General features: G+C 36.4%; 1 long non-coding RNA gene across 1 annotated transcript in view; it reads left to right on the top strand.

Annotated features, from left to right (window-relative positions):
• The first annotated feature begins 23,239 nt into the window (after nt 1-23,239).
• LOC134810081 (uncharacterized) overlaps nt 23,240-25,009 on the top strand; it is a 156,200-nt gene continuing 154,430 nt past the window's right edge. Inside the window, exons 1-2 of the long non-coding RNA XR_010157245.1 lie at nt 23,240-23,440; nt 23,976-24,173. This is a non-coding gene — a long non-coding RNA (uncharacterized LOC134810081). The remainder of the gene's footprint in view (nt 23,441-23,975; nt 24,174-25,009) is intronic.

Here is a 25,009-nt window from a genome sequence, read left to right on the forward strand (position 1 = left end):
ACTGGAAGACAAGATTGAGAATTCCAGTCTAGGGTTGCATCATTTATACTTTTGTCCACTGTTTTCCTGCCATAATTATCTGAGATGCATTTCCCAAAGTAGTCTCAAATAGGAAACCCCTATTAAACAAAATGTAAACATTAAACAAATAGTAATGGTGGTCTTCAGTCTTCAGTTCACCACAGTGGTCTGACCACATGGAACATGAATGAGTAGGTGGTTTCCAGAAAACTGTCAAATAATAGAAAACAATCTGTTGAAAATAACACTGAGTGGTGGAAAAAGAGATGCCAAACTGTTTCATCCTCATATTAATAAATGAAATAAAGTAAAAATATTAATGAAAATACAATAGAGCAAGAATATCATTTAAGGAAAACATTTCCATATGGTTTATTATAATTAACAGTTATAGAGAGTAAAAGCAAGAAAATGGGGGGAATTTTGGTCACTGTATTGGGAACTGGTCTGGCATGGAGGTTGCCTTACCTGCCTTCAGGAAGCCACTTATTTATTACTCTGTTTTTATCTATCAGCAAATGATGCCCAGGGAGAGAAAGAAATCCTGCTTTAAAGAGATATTGAGTTTATTGAATTTAACATTTGTAAAGTTGGTTTAGTTGCTTAGTAATCAAAAAAAGTAAGTTAAAACTATTATTATATTGTTTGTGGCATTTAAACCTATAATTAAGGTGACCAAATATTTTCCATAACCCCCCTTATGTTTAGCCATTTACAATTTTTTTTTGCAATTTTGTGATTTGAAGCTAAAACTTTCCATGGCTTCTATGTATTTATTGCCTGGAATCACTTAAAAATAATTCAAATAAGTTTGAATTTTGGTAATTTGTCTTTCCTTGACTAATTTAAGAGATAGTCATTGGCATTTTTATAGAAAACAAAGCAAATTCTATATTTCATTTTGGATTAGATCTTAAAACCAAATGTAACATTCAGAGAACCTTCAAAAAGGCCATATATGAGCTTGGAAAATAATAGTTTAAAGATAATAATGCCATTCATAAATTAAAACCATGATCTCAACATGCTCTGTTGCAAATTTTACTTGGAAATGTGTTCCTGCTACCCGGATCAGTTCCTCCTCTCTCATTTGATTTACAACCTCACCAACTGGTTGGTTGAATGTTGTACAGATTATACTATAATAATTATTTTTATATTTTGAAAAAGACTTCTAGAAGCATTATATTGGAAAATTTTCCATAATATATGATATGGTTTGGCTGTGTCCCCATCAAAATCTCATCATGAATCCCCATGTGTTGTGGGAAGGACCTGGTAGGAGGTAATTAAATCATGGGGGCAATTCTTTGCCATGCTCTTCCCATGAGAGTGAATAAGTCTCTTGAGATCTGATGGTTTTAAAAAGGGGAGTTTCCCTGCATAGGCTCTCTTTTTGCCTGCCACCATCCATGTAAGACATGACTTGCTCCTCCTTGCCTCCCACCATGATTGTGAGGCCTCCCCAGCCATCTGGAACTATAAGTCCGTTAAAACTCTTTTTCCTCCCAGTCTAGGGTATGTCTTTATCAGCAGTGTAAATCAGATGAATACAATATATAATACACATTATATGTATATTACTTTATATTATTAATCATTTAAGAGGAATAGTATGTAAACATGTGAGATGAATTACAATCTTATAAATATATAGCAAAATTCAATCTTAGATTGATTATAATATTTTAGTTTTAGAGCTCCAACACTTAGTCAATGGATATTATAGGGCAAGAAGTACAGGATGGGGATGGAGAAGAAAAGAGAGGGAAAGGGAAATCTCAATAATATCTTCAGTTTTCCAAAGTTTATATAAATTTCTTTCTTTTTTTTTTTAAATTTAGTAACCAGAAAGTGGGTGATTAGGTTGTTCACTCTACATTATCAGTACAAGTAAACTAGTTGATGAAGTTTTGTTGTTGTTGTTGTGTTTAAACTTATGAAGATATTTGATAAAGATACTGGAATATTTTCCATAGCTTTTAATTTGAGAGTACAGACTATTCTTCATACGTTTATTGAGAATCTTCTGTGCTCAGCTGGATTAGGCAAAAGCAGTACCAAAAGAATTAGGCACAGAAAACTGTTTTAAATAGGGTAACAGAAAGCAGCTGCAATACAGAGTGATGAATGTGAACTTTGAAAGTAAATTTGGTGGGTTTCAGGATTTCTGAGGAGGAAAGTCGAACAGTTCTAAAGAGTTGGCAAGGCCAATTGAGAGGGTGGTAAGCTATCCTAAGCCCTTTCTTCTACATTAACTCTGCTTTCCAGTTAGTCTTCAGGTGCTTTAGAATTTGAGATCCTTTTTTCTCATTGTGTGGTCCATGGACTAGAAGTATTAGCACTACCTGGAAACTTGTTCAAAATGCAGAATTCTGGGCCCCAAAACAGACCTACTAAATAAAAGTCTCCATTTTAAAGAGATTGCTAAATGATTCATAAGTTGTTAAAGTTTGAGAGGCATTACCTTAGATTCTGTCTTCTTCTTACCTTTCAAACCCAGCTGAAAGTGGGTTTGTATTTCCCTTTACTTTCAACCTTTAGGAAAGTACCATCTCAAAGAACACCTGTATGTATGCAACGTATTTAAGCAGAAAGAATGGGCTCAAGATAACCCTTGATTCTAGTTCCCTACAGCATACATGTGAATGGGAAACATTCATAAGTTCCTATTTGCCAAGGGCATGTAAATGTGATAAAGCAGATCCGAAGACACATGGGAGTGAGACTAGGAAAGTATTAAGAACATGGGCCTTGGCCGGGCGCAGTGGCTTACGCCTGTAATCCTAGCACTTTGGGAGGCCGAGGCTGGTGGATCACAAGGTCAAGAGTTCGAGACTAGCCTAGCTAAGATGGTAAAACCCTGTTTCTAAAAGTTAGCTGGGCACAGTGGCGGGCACCTGTAATCCCAGCTACTCGGGAGGCTGGGGTCACTTGAACCCTGGAGGCGGAGGTTGCAGTAAGCTGAGATCACGCCACTGCACTCTAGCCTAGGTGACAGAGCAAGACTCTGTCAAAATAAATAAATAAATAAAAAAGAATGTGAGCCTTTTTACTAGGAGCTATGGCATAACCACAGACAATAGCAAGATGCCTCAGTGCACCCAAAGGCCAGAAGGGATGGATACATCAACAGTGGAGACCAGAAAATGTCCAGAAGGCAACTAGTGGAACAGAGGTCTCTCCAATCCCCACTCTTAACTAATTTTTCCTTAAGCTCAGATATCTCCCAGGGAGAGACAAAAAAGAAGGGTGGTGTAGAAATGGGAGAAAGAAGGTAGGACGAGCACCTGGAATTGGCCTAGCTAACCTGAAAAAGACTAAGTTTTAAACTGGAAGAAAATGGGTTGCCTGGCAGGGCCAAGTTTAAGTTATTTTCTCCATTAGCAGATATGAAGCTGTATGTACAAATAATTCTTTTATGAAAAATAAAACTCTACTTATGCATATCTGGTTGACAATATGACAACTTTAAACTACAGTATAAATATGAGATGTTGGTTAAAATCCTTCAGTGACTTCTTATGTCTACTTGTGTTCTGTCTTTCTTGGCACATCCTATTTTATTTGGTTCTGGCCTACCTCTCTAGCATCATTTCCTGAAACCAGCAATGGAAACTGAAAAATAAAAAATGTGTCAAGTAATAGAAGGAAATTAAAGTGTAAATTCTAAGCCATTAGACCTATATTATTCTCTGTGTGTGTGCACATGTGTGTATCAGTCTGTCTATCTGACTGTGTGTAATATGTATAAGAATATTGACTCTTTAACCACTTAACTCTGACCAAAATAATGCTGCATTAAAAAGTATCCCAAAACTTAGTGGCTTAAAACGCTGAATCGGTTATCCAACAGATCTTCAGATTGGCTGACATTTGTCCAAGTCAGTCTTGCATGGATGGTTCTACTGGTCTTCTCATTCATACTCTGGAACCAGTTGAGTTCACTTGGGCATGGCTCTGCCTCACATGTTGCATATCCTCCTGTGGGACCAGCAGACTAGTCTAAGCATATCCTTCTTGTGCTACCATAGGTTCAAAAGTAGCTTTATAAACTTCTGTTCATGTCCCGTCTGCTAATATTCCACTGGTGAAAGAAAGTCACAGAAAAAAAAAAAAAACAGTCAAGGGGTTGGAAAATTTGTTCCACAAACTATAGGAAAGCACTGAAAGCTACATGCCAAAGAATATAGGTTTATAATTCAATTACTGCAGATAGAAAAGTAATGCACTCTACCTCAAATCTCGTTTTTAAAATAACTGCCACCACATCATTGGAAAGATGTGTAGCAATTAGAGATACAAAATCTGGCACAGTAGCGCTCAGTCTCTCCACAATATAACCCCATAATCTAGTCTTGTTTTCATTTTCTATCATTTAAGACATCTTATTTAAAGGATTACAAAATGATAGCTGAATTATATTTTATAATCAATGCATTCATAAATGTGATTTTATCATTTTCATGTTTTTTTAGAGAAGTGAACAAACTATAGCTTGTGGGCCAAATCTGGCTCAGCACATGATTTTGTAAATAAATTTTGATTGGAACACAGCTGCTCTCATTTGCTGATGTACTCTCTATGGCTGCTTTGATGCTACCACGACAGAGTTGGGTAGTTGTGCCCAAATATTTACTGAAAAGCTGAAAATATTTACTATCTCACTCTTTGCAGAAGTGTTTCACACTCTGTTTATCATATTTAAGGCAATTATACCTTCTATTGCCCTTAGCTGTCAACAAAGTTCTATCTTCCTTCAAAAATGAAGAGAGCTTTAATGAATAATGGAGCCAGGATCTGAATGCACACCTGGCTGACTCTAAAGCCAGTACTTTCATCTAATAGATTATGCTGCTTCCAAAGTATTTATAATACTTTGAAGAATGCCACCCCTTATATGGGTGGGGAAATAGAGGGCCCAATGTTTCACTTACATTCAAATTATGCAAAAATTCTGTTAAAATTTTTAAATTCTTGAGCTAATAAAATTTATATGCCAGAGATTTGTGAATCTGAATTTCAGCAAAGGTCATAGGTAGTCCTTATTTACACTAAAAATAAAGATCCTGAGGTATAAGTGAAGGAAGCAATATGTGATTAATATTGGATTTGAGCTCGGTTTGAGGAGAGTTGAAAAAGCTTCACATCATTATGGTGACAAATTGAGTAGAGAATCGATGCAGCCTGGGAAAATAAAGGACTTCTAAAGAGAACCAAAAAAATCACTAGAAGTTATCTAAAATATACTTGGAATACATAGTATTCTAGCTCATCCTCAGTTTTCCACCTTGGGTCTACTATTGTGATTATGATTGTCATGTGAATCTCCAATCCAGAAGCAGCTCAGATAAACAAGAAAACTTAGGAGGGCAGAAATAGTGTATGCATACTATATACACAGATGTCTGTTTTATGGGTGGAATTTTCTTGTAATCCACTTTTCCAATAAATATTTGGGGTATGTTATAAGAATATCAACAAAAATATGATACAAAACAAAATAGGAATAGATTATCATAATGTAATTTATATTGTGAATTGTCTTTTCAGTCAAAATATTGATTGTGACTTTTCTTTCTGTTTCAAAATTGTAGGGAAAGGATAAAGCTGAAAACAAAGGGTCATTAGCACCCTACTTTGCAGGTTCAGAAAGATGTCTCCAAGTAGCCTAGAGTAGAATCTAGCTACAGTGCTGCAGGGCTTGCCAAGAGACATTGGAAGCAGTCTTACTGCCGCCCCTCAGTTGATAAATATATATGAGCAATGTTGCTTTGCCTCCCCAAAACAAAGTTAGGCACTGTAAGTAAATCTTTCATAGAGACTGGGGAATTCCTGCAGAAAGAGATGCTTGGTGTCTTGTCTTTCTCAACTAGAGACTTGCTGAGATGCAGAGACTAAAATCTCAACTCAGGCCAATGCTAGGGAAGATTTTAATGAGAGTATCCTCAGAATAAACATGTGAAATCTCAGAGTATGTTACACTATTCTCTTCGGTTGCTTTTATTCAGGTATGAGAAAAATTAGGAGAACTTGACATGTACCCTCTGCAATTTGAACATAGATATTTGTGCTTCTCCTTGTATAGAGATTTCTGAGGCCTGGAGGTCTGGTGGAATGGGATACACCTTCAGGTTTTCAAAGGGTCATAGTGTAATGTGTCTGGGAATAAAATAGGGCCCCTTAGGGTTATGGGAATGTGTAAGAAAGGATACCATGGGGGTCAGTGGTGTGGGATGAGCTGCAGAGCTGCTCAAGAGGCCATAGAGGTCAAGTGATTAGATGTTTATATTAGAGAAAGGATTGGGGATTTTGTACCTTTGACTTGTCAAAGAGAGTCAAGACTGTACTTTGGAGGAGGCAAAGAGCCTGGGGCAAGGTGAAAAAAATAAGTCTGTGTAGCACTTAAGCATCATATGAATAGGATGCTAGGAGAAAAGGTGAGACCAATTGAAACCGGAGTGAGGTCAGAGAATCTCTCCACCACAAATACTTGTCCGCCACCCTCATTTCTCCACAGTGTCCCTACTGTGGAAACTAAATGCCAAGAAACGGAAGAAGATGAGGTTTCTCTGCCACCTTACTCCAAGAGCTGAGGAGGCAAGGTTTTAGCCTGTGGTAGATAAGGCAAGGGGATCCTTTCTGAACTGAATTGATTAAAGTTTTTAAAATAAAAAGAAATATGTCTAGTACTAAAACAAACAAACAGAAATTTTTGCTAATAACTGAAAGTAATTGCTGGGAGATAATCCCCATGATTGTCTTGCATTTCTGTACTTCCTACAAGTAGATGCACCAGCTGACTTTGTTCTGGACTCTCTTTATGAGAGTATCTGTATAACAAATGCTCTCTGAAGTAAACATAGTGTCTCTATCTGGAGCAAAAGGCCAGTATAATAAAATTGATGTCTGTATCCAGAGCAAGGGCAAGCAAGCATCCTGCCAATGATGAAAGATTTGGGCTCCCTAGACTTGGGTTTCATCTCCTGTAACACAACCTGCTGCATGTGCAGGTGGAATGTGGCCCTCTTCACCTCACCCTATGAGAAGTGAGACTTGTGCAAATAGCACAAAAATGCAAATGCTCTGATACTTCTATTCTTAAGAAGAATAGTCTATCTTTCTGCTCTGACCCATGAGTTTTAAGTCTTCTAACAGCATCAGTGAAACCATGGTAGGCTAACTTGTCTCATTTTTCACTGTTCACGGGAGTGTATGTATATAAAATATACTTACTTGCCTCTCCCAGAAGACTGCTAAAGCTTCATTCCTTTATGGCATTAGGCTCAGGCATAGAGTCCAGAATGTCATTGCTGAAATGATATTCAAATAATGGATAAGACTCCTCTGGTGCAGTTATCCCTGATCTGAAGATCTGTGAACTAAAGTTATCTATTACCCATATTGTATGCTGAGGTTCAGATAGGGACATATAATGGTGAGATAGGGATACATGAACCACAATATAATATCTTCTTTAAAAATGATCTGTATGCTGGTGAGAGGCACATAACAGTCACTAATTTTGAAATTCTGGAATCTAGCCCTCTTTATTTTTCTAGGGGCAAAAATAGTGTGTTCATTAGAACTCAGTGCTACTCTCTGAGAGTGTTTTTGTTTTGTTTTGTTTTGCAGCTCTTTGTTCCACCCTCTGGGGTCTTTATTTTCTATGATAATATCCTGCATTTGCATGTGAATAGTTTTCTCAGGCTATGTTTGGCCTGTAGGATTTAGAAATCTTTTTTTTTTTTTTTTGCTTTAAATATCTTTGTTCCTTTTAGTGCAAACTAATATAATTCCTTTCAAAGCTTTGTGGTTTTCCTGAGTATCAAATTATAAGAGTATAAAACACATACCCTTAACATCCTATAAGTCTTTTGCATGGCTGAGAGGTTTATAAAGCACCATCTTAAATATTTCTCAGTTCTCTAAAAGAGGTCTTATAGCTGTACCCTTCCTTGACTTTTTACTATTTGAAATCACGGTTTACTGTCATCACCTTGTGCTTGATACATGCACTGAGACCTGTTTTTACCTTAAAAACCTTTTGCCAACTGGAAAGTCTAGGAATGAAGAACAGTTTTGCTTTCCAACACAACAAGTTCTCATTTGTAAACAATTCCGCTAAATTATGTTCAAAAACTGAACATTTCCCTCTTTAGTTCACTTCTCTTTTGAAGTACTTTTAAAAGACCATTTATACCTACAATATTCTTCTTGAAAATCACCTTCTCTAGACTACAGATTGGTAGTCACTTTCAATTTACTGCAAGTGATAGCCTCCCAATTGTTCTACCAATATACAGCTCCAAACCCCTCCACCTTTTTTTTTTTAATTTTATTATTATTATACTTTAAGTTTTAGGGTACATGTGCACAACGTGCAGGTTTGTTACATATGTACACATGTGCCATGTTGGTGTGCTGCACCCATTAACTCGTCATTTAGCATTAGGTATATCTTCTAATGCTCTCCCTCCCCCCTCCCCCCCACCCCACAACAGTCCCCGGTGTGTGATGTTCCCCTCCCTGTGTCCATGTGTTCTCATTGTTCAATTCCCACCTATGAGTGAGAACATGCGGTGTTTGGTTTTTTGTCCTTGCGATAGTTTGCTGAGAATGATGGTTTCCAGCTTCGTCCATGTCCCTACAAAGGACATGAACTCATCATTTTTTATGGCTGCATAGTATTCCATGGTGTATATGTGCCACATTTTCTTAATCCAGTCTATTGTTGTTGGACACTTAGGTTGGTTCCAAGTCTTTGGTATTGTGAATAGTGCCACAATAAACATACGTGTGCATGTGTCTTTATAGCAGCATGATTTATAATCCTTTGGGTATATACCCAGTAATGGGATGGCTGGGTCAAATGGTATTTCTAGTTCTAGATCCCTGAGGAATTGCCACACTGACTTCCACAATGGTTGAACTAGTTTACAGTCCCACCAACAGTGTAAAAGTGTTCCTGTTTCTCCACATCCTCTCCAGCACCTGTTGTTTCCTGACTTTTGAATGATTGCCATTCTAACTGGTGTGAGATGGTATCTCATTGTGGTTTTGATTTGCATTTCTCTGATGGCCAGTGATGATGAGCATTTTTTCATGTGTTTTTTGGCTGCATAAATGTCTTCTTTTGAGAAGTTTCTGTTCATATTCTTTGCCCACTTTTTGATGGGGTTGTTTGTTTTTTTCTTGTAAATTTGTTTGAGTTCATTGTAGATTCTGGATATTAGCCCTTTGTCAGATGAGTAGATGGCAAAAATTTTCTCTCATTCTGTAGGTTGCCTGTTCACTCTGATAGTAGTTTCTTTTGCTGTGCAGAGGCTCTTTAGTTTAATTAGATCCCATTTGTCAATTTTGGCTTTGGTTGTCATTGCTTTTGGTGTTTTAGACATGAAGTCCTTGCCCATGCCTATGTCCTGAATGGTATTGCCTAGGTTTTCTTCTAGGGTTTTTATGGTTTTAGGTCTAACATTTAAGTCTTTGATCCATCTTGAATTAATTTTTGTATAAGGTGTAAGGAAGGGATCCAGTTTCAGCTTTCTACATATGGCTAGCCAGTTTTCCCAGCACCATTTATTAAATAGGGAATCCTTTCCCCATTGCTTGTTTTTGTCAGGTTTGTCAAAGATCAGATAGTTGTAGACATGTGGCATTATTTCTGAGGGCTCTGTTCTGTTCCATTGATCTATATCTCTGTTTTGGTACCAGTACCATGCTGTTTTGGTTACTGTAGCCTTGTAGTATAGTTTGAAGTCAAGTAGTGTGATGCCTCCAGCTTTGTCCTTTTGACTTAGGATTGACTTGGCGATGCAGGCTCTTTTTTGGTTCCATATGAACTTTAAAGTACTTTTTTCCAATTCTGTGAAGAAAGTCATTTGTAGCTTGATGAGGATGGCATTGAATCTGAAAATTACCTTGGACAGTATGGCCATTTTCACGATATTGATTCTTCCTTCCCATGAGCATGGAATGTTCTTCCACTTGTTTGTGTCCTCTTTTATTTAATTGAGCAGTGGTTTGTAGTTCTCCTTGAAGAGGTCATTCACATCCCTTGTAAGTTGAATTCCTAGGTATTTTATTCTCTTAGAAGCAATTGTGAATGGGAGTTCAGTCATAATTTGGCTCTCTGTTTGTCTGTTATTGGTGTATAAGAATGCTTGTGATTTTTGTACATTGATTTTGTATCCTGAGACTTTGCCGAAGTTGCTTATCAGCTTGAGGAGATTTTGGGCTGAGACGATGGGGATTTCTAGATATACAATCATGTCATCTGCAAACAGGGACAATTCGACTTCCTCTTTTCCTAATTGAATGCCCTTTATTTCCTTCTCCTGCCTGATTGTCTTGGCCAGAACTTCCAACATTATGTTGAATAGGAGTGGTGAGAGAGGGCATCCCTGTCTTGTGTCAGTTTTCAAATGGAATGCTTCCAGTTTTTGCCCATTCAGTATGATATTGGCTGTGGGTTTGTTATAGATAGCTATTATTGTTTTGAGATACATCCCATCAATACCTAATTTATTGAGAGTTTTTAGCATGAAGGGTTGTTGAATTTTGTCAAAAGCCTTTTCTGCATCTATTGAGATAAACATGTGGTTTTCGTCTTTGGTTCTATTTATATGTTGGATTACATTTATTGATTTGCGTATGTTGAACCAGCCTTGCATCCCAGGGATGAAGCCCACTTGATCGCGGTGGATAAGCTTTTTGATGTGCTGCTGGATTTGGTTTGCCAGTATTTTATTGAGGATTTTTGCATCAATGTTCATCAAGGATATTGGTCTAAAATTCTCTTTTTTGTTGTTGTGTCTCTGCCAGGCTTTGGTATCAGGATGATGCTGGCCTCATAAAATGAGTTAGGGAGGATTCCCTCTTTTTCTATTGATTGGAATAGTTTCAGAAGGAATGGTACCAGCTCCTCTTTCTGGTAGAATTCGGCTGTGAATCCATCTGGTCCTGGACTTTTTTTGGTTGGTAAGCTATTAATTATTGCCTCAATTTCAGAGCCTGTTATTGGTCTATTCAGAGATTCAACTTCTTGCTGGTTTAGTCTTGGGAGGATGTATGTGTCGAGGAATTTATCCATTTCTTCTAGATTTTCTAGTTTATTTGTGTAGAGGTGTTTATAGTATTCTCTGATGGTAGTTTGTATTTCTGTGGGATCGGTGGTGATATCCCCTTTATCATTTTTTATTGTGTGTATTTGATTCTTCTCTCTTCTCTTCTTTATTAGTCTTGCTAGCGGTCTATTGATTTTGTTGATCTTCTCAAAAAACCAGCTCCTGGATTCATTAATTTTTTGAAGGGTTTTTTGTGTCTCTATTTCCTTCAGTTCTGCTCTGATCTTAGTTATTTCTTGCCTTCTGCTAGCTTTTGAATGTGTTTGCTCTTGCTTCTCTAGTTCTTTTAATTGTGATGTTAGGGTGTCAATTTTAGATCTTTCCTGCTTTCTCTTGTGGGCATTTAGTGCTATAAATTTCTCTCTACACAGTGCTTTGAATGTGTCCCAGAGATTCTGGTATGTTGTGTCTTTGTTCTCGTTGGTTTCAAAGAACGTCTTTATTTCTGCCTTCATTTCATTATGTACCCAGTAGTCATTCAGGAGCAGGTTGTTCAGTTTCCATGTAATTGAGCGATTTTGAGTGAGTTTCTTAATTCTGAGTTCTAATTTGATTGCACTGTGGTCTGAGAGACAGTTTGTTATAATTTCTGTTCTTTTACATTTGCTGAGGAGTACTTCACTTCTAACTATGTGGTCAATTTTGAAGTAGGTGTGGTGTGGTGCTGAAAAGAATGTATATTCTGTTGATTTGGGATGGAGAGTTCTGTAGATGTCTATTAGGTCCGCTTGGTGCAGTGCTGAGTTCAATTCCTGGGTATCCTTGTTAACTTTCTGTCTTGTTGATCTGTCTAATGTTGACAGTGGGGTGTTAAAGCCTCCCATTATTATTGTGTGGGAGTCTAAGTCTCTTTATAGGTCACTAAGGACTTGCTTTATGAATCTGTGTCCTCCTGTATTGGGTGCATATATATTTAGGATACTTAGCTCTTCTTGTTGAATTGATCCCTTTACCATTATGTAATAGCCTTCTTTGTCTCTTTTGATCTTTGTTGGTTTAAAGTCTGTTTTATCAGAGACTAGGATTGCAACCCCTGCCTTTTTTTGTTTTCCATTTGCTTGGTAGATTTTCTTCCATCCCTTTATTTTGAGCCTATGTGTGTCTCTGCATGTGAGATGGGTTTCCTGAATACAGCACACTGATGGGTCTTGACTCTTTATCCAATTTGCCAGTCTGTGTCTTTTAATTGGAGCATTTAGCCAATTTACATTTAAAGTTAATATTGTTTTATGTGTGTTTGATCCTGTCATTATGATGTTAGCTGGTTATTTTGCTCGTTAGTTGATTCAGTTTCTTCCTAGCCTCGATGGTCCTTACAATTTGGCATGTTTTTGCAGTGGCTGGTACCGGTTGTTCCTTTCCATGTTTAGTGCTTCCTTCAGGAGCTCTTGTAGGGCAGGCCTGGTGGTGACAAAATCTCTCAGCATTTGCTTGTCTGTAAAGTATTTTATTCCTCCTTCACTTATGATGCTTTGTTTGGCTGGTATGAGATTCTGGTTTGAAAATTCTTTTCTTTAAGAATGTTGAATATTGGTCCCCACTCTCTTCTAGCTTGTAGAGTTTCTGCCAAGAGATCAGCTGTTAGTCTGATGGGCTTCCCTTTGTGGGTAACCTGACCTTTCTCTCTGGCTGCCCTGAACATTTTTTCCTTCATTTCAACTTTGGCGAATCTGACAATTATGTGTCTTGGAGTTGCTCTCTCGAGGAGTATCTTTGTGGCATTCTCTGTATTTCCTGAATCTGAATGTTGGCCTGCCTTGCTAGATTGGGGAAGTTCTCCTGTATAATATCCTGCTGAGTGTTTTCCAACTTGGTTCCATTCTCCCCATCACTTTCAGGTACACCAATGTAACGTAGATTTGGTCTTTTCACATAGTCCCATATTTCTTGGATGCTTTGTTCGTTTCTTTTTATTCTTTTTTCTCTAAACTTCTCTTCATGCTTCATTTCATTCATTTCGTCTTCCATCGCTGATTGCAGTTCATTGCATCAGTTGATTGCATTGGCTTTCTTCCCGTTGATTGCATCGGCTACTGAGGCTTCTGCATTCGTCACGTAGCTCTCGTGCCTTGGTTTTCAGCTCCATCAGGTCCTCTGAGGACTTCTCTGCATTGGTTATTCTAGTTATCCATTCATCTAATTTTTTTTCAAAGCTTTTAACTTTTTTGCCATTGGTTCGAATTTCCTCCTATAGCTCGGAGTAGTTTGATTGTCTGAAGCCTTCTTCTCTCAACTCATCAAAGTCGTTCTCCATCCAGCTTTGTTCCGTTGCTGGTGAGGAGCTGCATTCCTTTGGAGGAGGAGAGTCGCTGTGATTTTTAGAGTTTCCAGTTTTTCTGCTCTGTTTTTTCCCATCTTTGTGGTTTTATCTACCCCCTCCACCTTTTAATAACAATCTCCTTCCTGCACTTCAAGCTTCCTTCAACAATCTCCTTACTGTCCGGTCCCAAAGCCACCACCCCTGTATTCGGTTATTATTACAGTGGTATCCTACTTTCAGATACTAATTTCTATTTCAATTTTCTATTGCTTCATAGCAAACAGTCCAAAAACTTAGTGGGTTAAAACATCCACCATTTTATTTGCTCAGAATTTTATAGGTTGGCATGGGCTAAGCTGCACCATTCTTGTGCTGCTCTTGCTTGTGGTCAGATGGTGGCTGGAGCTGGAGCATTCAAGACAGCTTCCTCCATATATAGCTCTTTAGCAGGATCCAAAGCCATGCAAATAGATATCTTAGAGATAGTCTTTTGTCTATGAGTTTTATAGTGCCCAAGTGCTATGCCTTAATAGTGTGGAAACTCTTTCCCTCTCTATTTGGATTTTTCCACATGACTAGCTTGAACTTCTTCACATGGTGTCTGGATCTCAAGAGCAAGATTTCCTAAACAACAAGCTCCAATGAGCAAGTGTGCATCAAGTCTCTACTTGAATTATGCTTGCATATACCCCATTGGTCAAACTAAGTAAATTCAAGAGATTACACTCAATTTTGGACAATGTAAATACCTTAGGACTGGTTCATTGTTTCACATAAGATTCAGCCCTGCAACATCAGAGCTTTCTTCATATATTTCTATTATTGCACTAATAATTTTGTAGTTTTGATTATTTCTTTCTATTTATCATTATGCCCACAGGAACTAGATAAAAGGTCTAAAATGCAGTGGGTTAACAATAAATGTTTGTCATTCTTTCTGAGTTAATGAATAAATATGGAACTATCAAGATCAAATCTATTTAAAACTATCAGAGCACTTCATGGATGGGGACCAACTTTGTCCTTGTATTAAATGCTTTTTGAAGACATATAGTAATTTTTGCAAAGAAAAACAAGGTTTGTTAATATTAAAATATGAAATCTTTAGAGAAATAATTTAACATATCACATGGAAGAGAAAAGTATTTAAGAATATCTTAATTCTTCCAGTTAAGAGAAAACAGGTAAGAAAAGAATTTGTTATCAAGCTTTGAGTTTCGAGAACTTTTAGCATTTAAGTGAGAGGATTCTGACTTTAGTAGTTTCCTATTGCTGTAACAAATCACCACAGACTTAGATATTTAAAACATCACAAATTTGTTTTCTTATGGTTCTGGAGGTCAGCAGTCAAAAATCAGTTTCACTGGGGATCTTGAGGACCTGGAGGCAGAATCAGTTTCCTTCCCTTTTAGCTTCTGTAAGAGTATTCCTTGACTTGTGGTCCATTGTCAAAGTATGCCACTCCAGTATCTGCTACCATCAACTTATCACCTGCTACTATTCTGACTCTGTCTTCTCCTGGTCCTTGTTACAAGGATCTTATAAGACCCACCTGGATAATCTCTTAATCTCAAGATTCTTAATTTACTCACATCTTCAAAACATCTTTTTCCATATAAGGTGACATTCACAGGTTCTAGTGATTAGAATTTGAACGTCTTTGGGGGTGATTATTCATCCTACCACAGTGAGATACTAAATTATACATACTAAAATTATACATATTACACTAAATTATACATTTTTTTCTCTCTCCTTTGATCCGTTTTAAGAAAATTGTCAGTTTGAACAGTTTTGAGGATAGAAGCAGAGGCAGAAATCAGAAGTAAACTGCAAATATTTCTGGCTTTTGTTTTATAAACATGTAAGTCTTAAGGAAGTTTAAAACATGTAAAAGAAGACTCAGATTAAGACAGTATGTGCTGGACATACACAAGGATAGGAGTGTCCATATTAAAAAAAAAAAGGAAAAAAAAAGCTTGCTTTTTTTCTACTCTCACATACCACAACACACTTCTGACACCAGATTCTCCAGCAAACTGAGTGTCCTCTAATTCAATTCAATTCTGACAGTATCTACCTGGAGGCAGCATCAGATCCCACAGTTTAAGAGCTCGGTGTTACAAGACCGCACCCACCTCAGACCCCAGTTGCAAGTCCCAGGTTGTTATCTTTGCTTCTGACTAATTGACTATAAATTAAGGTTTCTATGATCTCTTTCCCAGTTTGATTAATTTACTAGAGCAGCTCACAGAAGTCAGGAAAACACTTACTTGTGTTTACTTTTTTATCACAAAGGTATTACAAAGAACACACATGAAGAGCCAGATAAAGACATGGATAGGGTAAGACACGTGGGAAGGGGCATGAAGCTTCCATGCCCTCTTTGGGTGCCACCTTTCAGGAATCTCCACTTGTTCAGCTATCCAGAAGCTCCCCAAACCCAGTCCTTTTAGTTTTTTTGTGGAGGCTTCATTACATGGCTATATGGATTAGATCATTGGCCATTGTTGATCACCTCAACCTTTGGCCCCTCTCCCCTCTCTGAAAGTTGGGAGATGGGGCTGAAAGTCCCAACCCTGTAATCATGACTTTGTCTTTCTGGTGACAAGCCCCCATTCTGAGGCTATTTAGGGGTCAGCCACCAGTCATCTCACTAACATACAGAATACATTTTTATCAGTCTGGAGATTGCAAGAGTTTTAGAGCTGAAGACTAACTGTCTATTCAAAATATCATACCATGGATGGTGGGAGACCCTCGCTCAAGAATAGAGATCCCCTGAGCTTGTGAAGGAGGTGAGAAAAAGATCTGTGTTTTCTGGCAGTGTAAGCAGGAAAGCAGCAAGATCTCTGATGTGAATGAGATTAAATAGGAAAACATTCTCTCATCAAAACCTGGTGTATTAGTCTGTTATCATGCTGCTAATAAAGACATACCTGAGACTGGGTAATTTAAAAAGGAAAGAGGTTTAATTGACTCACAGTTCCACATGGCTGGGGAGGCCTCACAATCATGACAGAAGATGAATGAGGAGCAAAGTCACATCTTACATGGTAGCAGGCAAGAGAACGTGTGCAGGGGAACTCCCATTTATAAAACCATCAGATCTCATGAGACTTACTACCATGAGAACAGAATGGGAAAGCCCCACCCCCATGATTCAATTACCTCCAACCAGGTCCCTCCCAGGACACATGGAAATTATAGGAGCTACAGTTCAATATGAGATTTGGGTAAGAACACAGCCAAACCAAATCATCTGGCATAGAAGCAACAGAGACCTGAAGACGTTGTGCAAACAGAGGAATGGATGATTAAATAGTTATACCAATGAACATCCCCCAATGCCTTGGCACTGGAAAAGAACCAGGGGATCAAGATAGGAAGGACACCAGTAATGAAGACAATTGAATTTTTTACCAGATGGATAGCATGGAGTCTCAGCATCAAAAATGAAGTTGTAGAAAAATTTAAAAAATATATATATTTTTGCATACCTGAGGTTGAGGACTAAAGTTTATTCCTACTTGCTTAGCTCTCTCTCTCTGTCTCATGTTTGCTATATAATTTTTAACATTGTTTCAAAAATATAAAAAGAATTATAATTTTGTTGTATAAACTTTTGAAATGAAAGTATAAACATATTTTAGAAAAACACTTATCTCCCACCCATTATTACTCTTTATTGGTCATATTAGCTAGGTTATTTTTTAGATTCATATTTATTCCTATAATGATATATTTATTAGAGTTCCTGAGAAAAATATAAAATTTTTCTCCCTAGACTTTAAGTATACTAATTCCACAATTTCCTGTTAGTAATATCTGTCAAAAGTATTACACTGACTTTTTCAAAGTTGTTTGTTACTCGAGGGAAAAAGTGTTTAACTCTATGTTCTTATTTTGACATTGCTTATTAATGTCAAATTATTTGGAATCTGTATACAACTTCTTTTTCTCTGACAGCAACTGAGTTATGCAAAATAGCTATAAAAATGATTCAAGAAAGATAGCCAAGAGTCCTTCCTATTGAAAATTGTAACTTTAATTTTCAGATAGTTTTATATGAATTGCCCCATTTGATTTTCAGAACAATAGTATATAGTATGGCAGGCATTTTCACATAAATTTGACTAAATAAATTATTCCAGAAACTCAAGTGGGCTATTGTGAGGATTAGAAGTAGAAATTCCATCTGCTCAATAAATACTAACCACTATTGCTATTATTTTATACATATGAGAAGTGAGGCTCCAAGTGGTTATGGCTTGTTCCCTTTCTTCTGACCCAGAGTCCAGAGTTTTTTCCTCAATGCCCAACAGAGGCCCTGTTAATTTTTCCCTTCAAAGAATGATACTTGACATAGCAGTAGAAAAACAACAGGAATAATCTCACAGATTGTATTCCATCTGCAGGATCTCAGCGTAGGCTCAACATTTACTTCTGAACAAAAGGGCTCTGCCAAGTCCAATCCCCTCAACCTCCCATACTACTAGTGTTTATCTTTGGAGGAAAAAAAAAAAAAAAGAAATCCCTAGAAAGATCTGACTCCTTTTCTCTCAAAGGTGAGAGAAAAACACCTTTTGAAACTACTCTTGCTGTCAAAGTTCAGTCCTTGATTTGTGAAGCCTGGTCTTGCAAAAGTACTAAATCAAAGTAAAATGGATTTACGTTTGTAAACTTTGTTTCCACTTAATGGGATTAGAAAGACCACTCACATTAAACAAACAAAAACATTGGTTCAGCATCAAGACAGATAGAACAGTAAATTAACCATATACAAACTTTGAGACTCAATGTGAATTTAGGCTTACAAATTCTATTTTAAGATGGTTTGAAGAATCAAGAAACTTCCAGGGTGTATTTATGTTTTTTTACATCTACTCTTTACCTGAGCCATGTGCACTATTGAAGAGAGAAAAGACACAAAAGAATGATATACAATATGCAATGAAGTTGGTTGGAGAGCAGTTGAAAGATCTTCTAAACCTAAACTTCTCCAGATGCAAAGATATAAGTGTGAAGATTTAAACTCACACAAAAGCAGCAACATTTCCGCTGAAAATCCTCTCAATATGCAGAGAACAAATGCACAACACTTTTTCAGAATATACAGCAATAAGCATTTTCTTACTTAAAAATAAAAGTACCTTAAGCATTCCCAAATAAATTAGCTTTGAATATATCTGGCAGTATTATGACCCATTGTCTGCTTACACTTTTGAAAAACTTTTGTAATCTTTTAATTATATCTGTTTACATTCTTATCTTCTCTAAGAGAACTCAGTACTGTCTTAACTTTCTGGCCTTCCACAGACATCAGATTTCTCCATCTGGAAATCAAGTAAGGTATATATGAAATGTAAGCTGCAAACAGCATGATTATTTACTAATTTGTTTTGTCTTTGGGCTTTTGACAACATATAATCACAATAACCAACTAAATTTGTCAATGCAAGTGATAGTCTCATTTTAATTGAGAGAGATAAAGATCATGTTAGGACTTGTGCAGCCACAGGGCAGATGACATAAGAAAAGCTGATAAAATAGGAAGGAGGCTAGTAAATGGGCCCAAAGTTTTACTCAAAAAGTTCAACTAAGATAACAAAAGTCAGGCAGATGCTATAGGGTAAAGTCAGCAATGTGCTTGGGCAACTCGATTTGAGGACCAAGATTAAGTAAGTGGCAAAACCCAAATCAATGATTTTAGCAACAGAAAGATACTTGGGCATAAAGCCTTGAGGGACAAGAAAAAAAGGTTACTCTATGCAGGGCCCTGTGATCCTTCACAAATGCTTCTTTTACAAGCAATACCTATGAAATATCAAGAGTAAGTTTATGTGTGTTTGGTGTTTTAGCAAATATCTTAAATCATATACATTCAGATCAAGCCTCAAAGTTAATCTATTGAGGCTGCTGTTAATAAGCACAGTTCTGAAATCCTCTTGTTAAAATTGCTTTAAATATTGCATCACCTCACTTATATATGTAAATATAAAAATATAATGAAACAAAACAAAACAGTTGAATATGCGGAAATAGTAGACCTGTGGTTACCAGGGTGAAGGGAAAGGGGAGAGATAAGTCAAAGGGTAGAGTTGCAGTTACATAGTGTGAGTAAATCTGGAAATCTAATGCACAGCATGAGGATATAGTCAACAATATTGTTTTGTGTAAATGGAAATTTGCTAAGAGAATATGGATTTTAGGTGCTCTCACTCCAAGCCAAAAAAAATTACTATGTGAAGTTATGGATATGTTAATTTGCTTCCGTAGGTATCGTTTAACTATTTATGTATATCAAAACATTATTGTAGACCTTAAACATAGCAAAAAAAAGACAAAAGAAAAAGATTGTTTTCACGTCCACCTTTAAACCACATGGTGAGATCAATATTATTCGTGGAGAAGACAAGCTGAATCTATGCTTATGCTTGTCCACTCTGCTTCCCAAATCTCACCCCTACATTGATCATTATTTCAAATACAAGTAAAATAATTAATTAGCTACTACTTTTTGTGGCAATCAGAAAATTTAAAATAAAAATGTGGGACTGCTGCCTCATTCACATTCTCAAAATACCAACAGTGGCCTAGGGAAAGTGATACAGAGGGTCCTTTGCCTCAAATACCTCATTCTTAGTGGGTGTTAGAAAGCTGTGAATAGTTGCAAAACTTATATGGGACCTTGCCTCATTGAGCTGACTTGAGTAACTCCAGTCAATGCCTTACTGAAAAAAATATTCTTTTCACCATATACTTATCTTGCATATCCCAAATTTCATTGATTGGGTGCCATTGACCCTAAGCTCTATGTACTTGCAAACATATGCTTATCTCCCACATCTACAACCAAAACACATGCTGAAGTACATAACTCTTAGCCCAATATCCATTAACAGATAACCAGTGATGTGCTACTGATCAGAGATAGGGCCTCCAGTACCTAGTTTTGCCTAATTTTGCAGCACTCAGAATAAATTAAGTGCTTTCAAAATTTAGAGTGTTCAATGTTCTCAGTTCTTTCTCATTACTATATTTCCATAACATTTAATTTGTGTGGATGATACCTTTTAGAATGTTGTACATCATCACTAGACAACTCCTCACCGCCCCCCCCACACACACACTTTATAACATTGTTTTCTGTAATCTCCAAACATATGTATGAAAAGGGGTTGTCATGGTAATAATAATCATGGGTTAAGGGGCAGGAAGATGAATTTCAAAATATAGCTCCCCAGTGTAAAAAGATATTTGTCTAGTTTTCTGATTGATGCAGATTTATTTTTGGACCAGGGAAATAGCAGGAAAGAGAAAATTTTACCTACTCCTAATTAAGTAAAGCAAGGTTGAAATACCTATCGCAATTTTCAACTCAAGTCTTTTACTTTCTAGTTTATGAAAATTTCTCATAGATACTTGCAAAAGGTTAATTGTCAGTTCTGGTTTACAGTGTTCTGACTTTTGTGATCTTCCTGTGCCTTCACAGATATGTTTGTGAAAAGTTGAGCCCAGCTGGATCATGGGCTGCAAACCATATGCCATTTTACACCAAAAACCTCTGTTTTCTCTCTGGACCTGCTTGCAATTACTATCATCCTCTGATTTCCTGGATTTCTGGCACTTTAGCTCAATTTCTACATCTGTTTCTAACCCACTTGGTTTGGTGAACATCTCCTTCCAAGCTTTTGGACTTAGTTACTCACACACTCTGGGATCTGCTCATTTCTCTGGTTTTGGTGACATCTATCCCATCCCCTAACCTGCTACCATTCCCCTTTTGTACTGGAACAATTGCCAGATAGGGTCTTGCCCCCAGAACTACAGCCAAGTGAAGAATAGTAATAATTATTTTGTAATACCAAATTCACCTGAATCCGTGAATCAGGTGAGCTTGTCTTTCTAGGGTATGAGTATTGTAAAATTATTTTTTAATTTATTACTGTTTTGTGTGTAGTTTTTGGCCTTTGATCTTTAAAGACATTTTTTCCATGGTATGCACTAAATAGAAAATATGTTATTTAGGCAAGAGGCTTGGGTTGCCAAATAATATTTTGAAAACAAATACAAGAAAATCATACGAGATGATTACATAAAGAGCTGAAGCAAGACTATGAAGTGTAATGTCACTAAAGATTATTGGGTTAAGATCTGAAACTTTTATGCTTATTGTATTATTATAAACTTAAACAAATGAAGCTAAACTGATTCAGAGGTTAAATATCACCCAAGTCATGCTGAATATTAATTCCCATCTTTTTTTTATATGTTTTTGAAGTCAGAGATGGGAAGAAACAAGAACTTTGACATGCTTGGTGTTCTTGCCCAAGCTTTGAAGAAGTTTACAAGTGAGCAAATGTTTATACTTTCGAAATGACTGGAAATGACTTCGCAGTGGATCTTAAAATGGACCAGTTAAATATTATTCCAGGAGGCCAATTATCTAGTTATTAAAATGAAGCATAGTAAGTTAGCTGCTATTATTGGCAGCTGAAAGAATAACAGACATGGTTTGGAGACCTAAAATAATTCCTCAGATATTTAGTAGAAGTAAGAAGATCAACAGTGAGATACCATCTCACATCAGTCAGAATGGCTATCATTAATAAAAGTCAAAAAATAACAGATCATCACGAGGTTGTGGAGAAAATGGAACACTTACACACTGTTGGTGGTGGTGTAAATTAGTTCAACCATTTCGGAAAGCAGTGTGGCAATTCCTCAAAGAGCTAAAAACAAAACTACCATTCAATCCAGCAATCCTATTACTGAGTATATACCAGAGGAATATAAATCATTTTACCATAAAGACACATGCACACTTATGTTCATCGCAGCACTATTCACAATAGCAAAGACATGGAATCAACCTAAATGCTCATCAATGACAGGTTGGATAAAGAAAATGTGGTACATATGTGCCATGGAATACTATGCAGCCATAAAAAAGAATAAGACATGCCTTTTGCGAGAACATGGGTGGAGGTGGAGGCTATTATCCTTAGCAAACTAACAGAAGCGAACTAACAGAAGACCAAATACCTCATGTTACCTTAGCAAACTAAGGTGCCTTAGGAAACTAACAGAAGACCAAATACCTCACGTTCTCACTTATAAGTGGGAGCTGAATGATGAGAACTCATGAACACAAAGAAAGGGACAACAGACACAGGTCTACTTGAGGGTTAAGGGTGGGAGGAGGGAGAGGAGTAGAAAAAATAACTGCTGGGTACTAGCCTTATTACCTGGGTGATAAAATAATCTGTACAACAAACCCCTGTGACATGAGTTTTCTTATATAACAAAACTTCATGTGTACCCCTGAACCTAAAATGAAAGTTAAAAAAAAAAGAACTAAGAAGGTCAGCTTCATGAACAGTGATGTAGGTATCTTTAAGATGAATATTCTAGTAATGTGTTTATTACCATGTTTATTTCCTGTCTCTCTAACTCTTTAAATTTTCATTGTCCTGCAGTTTAACATCTGCATTGTTTATATATTCTATATATATATATTTTTATTCACCTGATTTCAAAACCCTTTTTGGATTAAAAAGGCTTGAGATTGAACAAATAGCATATTTTAAAGTAGTTGTTTAATTTGTTTTTAAATTACATATAAATTTTTCCTTTGTGAAGGAATTGACATTTTTATTTCTTTTTTCTTAAAATAACTCCTTCATGTTCTTTGTAATATGAGATAAGTATGCTTAAAGATATTGTCTTGAATCTAAAGTCCTAGTCTGGAAGGAACTATTTCCCTTTGTATTTCTAGTGCTCAATTTTTAAAAATTGATTTTGTATGCTACTGGGTAGCACATTTAATTCAACTTACACTACAAATTAACAAAAATGATCTTCTTTTTTCTTTCTTTTTATTGTTTTTTTCTGTTTTTTTTTCAATAGCAATGTTTTTTTCTTTACCACTATAGTCTATATGTCAGAATACACATTGCCCACCTTGCCCAACAGTAGAAAAACATAAGAAGAGAAAAACATTAAAAAATGACAAGGAAGTTAATGGAAGGTTTGTGCATTTTTTTTTCCTTTTAAGATTTTGAATCATTATGAGTTGTAAAACCATTTGTAATGTTCTTGTGTTTAAACCTAAGCAATACAAGTAGTAAATAAGGTTTGTTTAGTTAGGGAAATATCACCCAATGTGCATTTACTGTACTGCTCAGCTTTATTTTGTTACCATACTTTGAATCCTAAGCCCTAAGAAACAATTTTGCAAATTTATCAATGACTCGAAATAAGTAAATACATATATATTATTTAAAATCTATTAATGCATTAAAATCAACTCTCTAAAAAAGGCATACATGTTAATAATTCTGAAGACTGTGATCTAAACGTGATCCATTTTGAAAGAGATCAAATTGCAAGTAAAATAGTATTTTTTTTTAGTAACTTCTGAACTGTTGATAAATTCTTCAACCAAGGAAAAGTTTCTTCCTGTCATCAAACGTTGAGGTGATGATGATGATCATAATTAGAATGCAAGCTACAAGAAACAGTTAAGGGTACCTGTTACGAACTGAATGTTTATGTCCCCCCAGTCAGCAATGTGATGGTGTTTGGAGGTGGAGCCTTCAGAAGGTAATTAATGCCCTTGTAAGAAGAGGCCAGAGAGCTTGAGCACCTTCTTCCTGCCATGTGAGGAGCCAAGAAGCCGGCTGTCTGCAACCTGCAAGAGGACCCTCACTAGAAGCTAGCCATACTGGCACCCTCATCTTGGCTTTCCAACTTCCAGAACTGTGAGAAGTATATGTTTGTGGTTTAGTCAATGGTCTGTGGTAATTTTTTTATAGCAGTCCCAGCCAAGACAGTGCCTCATTTACTACATACCATTTATATTATTATATAGGCTCCTTTCAGAAACCCATGTTCAAATAAGAGATAAGATACTGAAACACATAACACCTTCACTAGTTTTTAATATACAAATATTGAGAAATAGTTTGTTATTGAACTATCTCATCCAAGAAATGCAGATTCATGTTGTTTCTAATTTTTTATATATAATTGACAAAATGAAGAAACTTAACACCATCCTAGATTTTAGCTGCCCAAAGAATGAAAAGAATGAAAAAAAATCTTTGAAAACCCACAAGTGATATGGATCTAATTTATGGTTAAATAGATATAGATAACAAACAGAATACGCCTGTTTAAAACTGTTAAAATGACATTGGTTCTAATTATACTTTTATTTAAATTGAAAGACAAGGCATTTATATGGTATCTCTAACCATCACAACTTTTGTGTGATAAAAAGAAATTATCACCAAAATACACCTCCTTAAGTAAGTGTCTGATTTCACACTTCCAGAAAAAGTGCTCTTTCTGGTCAAGCCAGCAAGAATTGAGAAAGATTAAGAAAGTGCTTCAAAGATGTTTATTAAAAAGTTGTCATAAAAATGTGAAGTAGATGTAGCATCAAGCATGCCAAATAAAGTAAAACTGTCATCAAGAAGATTCAACAGCTATGAAAAGAGTTCTTCAAAATATGATATGTTTTTCTAGATGATAATAAAATTTATCAATTCCAAATGTCCACATTAGTCTTTCATAAAGACACCAATGAGTCACA

The sequence above is a fragment of the Pan troglodytes genome, chromosome 4, assembly GCF_028858775.2.
Source record: "Pan troglodytes isolate AG18354 chromosome 4, NHGRI_mPanTro3-v2.0_pri, whole genome shotgun sequence".
Taxonomy (NCBI): domain Eukaryota; kingdom Metazoa; phylum Chordata; class Mammalia; order Primates; family Hominidae; genus Pan; species Pan troglodytes.